The 3,151-nt window shown below is 37.0% G+C and overlaps 1 long non-coding RNA gene across 1 annotated transcript; it reads left to right on the top strand.

The window, feature by feature from the left end:
- The first annotated feature begins 1,132 nt into the window (after positions 1 to 1,132).
- On the top strand, positions 1,133 to 1,978 carry LOC102197358 (uncharacterized). Its single transcript, XR_312232.1, has 3 exons — positions 1,133 to 1,163; positions 1,584 to 1,752; positions 1,832 to 1,978. It is a non-coding gene; the product is annotated as an uncharacterized LOC102197358 (long non-coding RNA).
- Positions 1,979 to 3,151: the final 1,173 nt, after the last annotated feature.

Here is a 3,151-nt window from a genome sequence, read left to right as displayed (position 1 = left end):
TAGGTAGAGGATCATCAGGGGGTCCTTTGTCCCTCTTTGGGGGGAAACTCCCACTGGGTTTAAATCTGGGACTCTCCACCATTTGACCCTTAGAACTGAAGAAGCTTCTCGGATGAGAGGTGAAACGTCTTCAAGCAACTCAAAGAAGTCCAGACGCTTTTCTTTCCAAGCTCCTTAAACTTCTAAAGATGACAAAAATTAAGGACTCAGTTGAATAGAAAATACAAACTAGGTGAAGTTCTTAATAAGACCAAATCTTGATCTGTCATTGAGTCAGAAAAGCTGAAACAAATGTGAGAAAAAGTGCTCAGCTGCATGTGGTTTAAATTGTGGTGAGGATCCATTAATTATCCATTGCCTTTCACTAGAGTAATCAATCATCTCGATCGCCTGTGTCAGCTGATGAAAGAATCCAATCAGTGCATTGAAATTGGATTCAAATAGCAACAAGGAATCACTTGCACTGATAAACATGGCTATCAATAAGCTTTAAAATTAGGTAAATACAACCTCAAATAAAAATATGTGAAGTAAAAGGCTAGGTCCCAACCTCAACCGAACTTAGATGCTTGGCTGGGTCCTTCAGAGAGCTTTGCAACATTGCAAAGAAGAAGTCGACAAGATGAAAGAAAGACATAATGTCATACAGAAAATCATTAATTCAAGTTATTTGTTCAAAAGGTAGTTACACAAGCTATCATGAATTGAACCGAATTCATTTAATAAATAATATAATAATAACAATTATTACTTTAAAGTAGTTGCAGTAAAAGAAAGTTCAATCGTTATATGATGAATAAACCCCAGCATGCATTGATAAAAGAATTTCTAGTTTGCCATACAAATACATTTAAAAGGCCTGTTATAATATGCATTTCCTCCATAAAAGTAGCCTCACGGAGAACAGCTAATACACACTATACATTTCCCCTCAGGTACCTGTGCACACAGCCGGCTTGTTAATGTTACTGAGCCAAAGGTCTACACAAAAGGAGAATATCCTGGCTCGTATGCTTACGGAGCCTGGGGTCGTGATCCCAGACCAGAGAAAGGCAAAGAGAGCTGGTATTGGCTGGTGATGTTGACATTGAGTAACGTACATGCCAACTATGTTCGTCTTTACAGCAGTCTAAGTTCTCTCATCATTGGAGTGAGCGTCCCAGGTAAGGAACTGCTCTCTTCTCTTTGTTTATTCCCCTACGAAATGTAAAAAACCCTTACTGTTTATACTGGGATCACACTGAAGTTGGTAAATTAGTAGTTTATTGAATCATTTGAATTTCCAAGAAAGAAAGAAATTAACCTGGAGGTTTGTTGTACGTTGGGTTACTGAATGTGTATGGAAAGGACCGTTTAAAGTTTGCTAGGTAACTACAATACCTAACTGTACCTAAAATTGAATTATGCAGACCACAATAAAAGTGACTTTACTCTTTAATATTATAAGAGAACACTGACATTTTCCTTACTTAAAGTGGAATAAAGTAAAGTGCACGATTGTTTTAATTACTGGCACATTTCTGTGAAGCAAATTATAGTTTTAAACTATTAACATACGTTTATTCCTCCTTTTTCTTCTTCAGGTAACGTCCAGATCCACTCCTCAAACCCAACTACCAACACCATCCAGGGTCCAAATAATGTTCTGTATGGAGGGGCTTTGTACTACAACTGTTACAACCAAGATTATGTTTGTCGATTCAATCTCACCACTAAAAGTGTCACAACCTTACAACTACCAAAAGGCACCAGGTTTGTTACTCAACTTTGAAAATGTTAGTTTAAAGAATAACTATGACAGAAACTTTCACTGCTATCCTCTGTTAACCAGGTACAACTCAAAAGGTAACTTCTGCCATCTTGAGGAATGCTACCCATACACTGACCTGGACCTGGCAACAGATGAGTCTGGTGTCTGGGTGGTCTACACCACCACTCAGGACTTTGGCAACTTGGTTCTCTCTAAGCTAGAGGAGGGTGAAACACCAACACTTAGGCGTACCTGGCGCACTTCAGTCTACAAGCGGGCAGTGACCAACACCTTCATGGCGTGTGGCGTTCTCTATGCGACACGTTACATTAACAGGGAGGTCGAGGAGATCTTTTACTCATTCAACACCGTGACGGGACAGGAGAAGTTCAACATTGGCATCTTCATGAACAAAATGTCTCCCAACATTCAAAGAACTAAACTACAGCCCTGTGGACCAGATGCTGCATGCTTACTGTGACTCCAACATGGTTTCCTACAAGGTGTTGTTTGGGTAAATTGATGTTGTTTCATTTCTGCAAAATTGATTGATCTCTATAAAAGTCTGAATTCAAAACAGTTTTTTCTCAAGATGTTTCGTGTTTAATGCATCACATTTCATAAACAATGTATTTCTCCATTAATCTAATTCTACCAGTGTAAATAAATAGTTCATTGTTGCCTTGTACTCTCTTTATTCAATAAAATCAATATTTCCAGTGTAGTGGTTTTAATGTTCAGAGTCAGTCTAACTATGTTATTATATTTTTTTTTTATGTAAACATACAAATGTCATATTCTCATAAAAGTTACACGATTGTTGTTCTGACATTTGTGGAGAAATCCTTGCAGTGACATTAGCGTAGCAGTTATCTAAATAAGTAAATTAAATTCAAACTGATTATCAACTCGTTAGTTGTTGTACCAGTGTATTACTCTAAGTACTGGCTTTTTCCATGCGTGACATAAAAATCCTCTTTTTTCTGAATGCAGAAAACTAATCTATGATTAATTTTACAGACAATTTTTTTGAAATGGCCACATGAATAAAAACATTCCTACTTTCTAATAGTATCTACCATTTACATTGTTTATGGAGATATTTGTGAAATATTCTCCAGCATTTACACTGACTAAACTTAACATTGTGTAACATTTAAAAATTATCCTTCAAGTATCTGATATTACACATTTTATAGTTCATAATTCAAGCGCAGACCACCAAGGTGCAATGGCCTACACTCAACTGATACGCTGTTGTGTTTATATTGTAAAGTAAAAACCCTATAATAATATAAAAAAAACCCAGAGAAACCCCAACAATCATATCGCTCCCATGAGCAGGTGATTTGGCGACAGTGGAAAGGAAAAACTCCTTTTTAACAGGAAGGAACTTCCAGC

Source organism: Pundamilia nyererei, unplaced genomic scaffold (assembly GCF_000239375.1).
Source record: "Pundamilia nyererei isolate P.nyererei 1_Seehausen unplaced genomic scaffold, PunNye1.0 scaffold00303, whole genome shotgun sequence".
Lineage (NCBI taxonomy): Eukaryota > Metazoa > Chordata > Actinopteri > Cichliformes > Cichlidae > Pundamilia > Pundamilia nyererei.
Note: the sequence above shows the minus strand (reverse complement) of the source record. Positions and strands in the feature narration are given on the sequence as shown.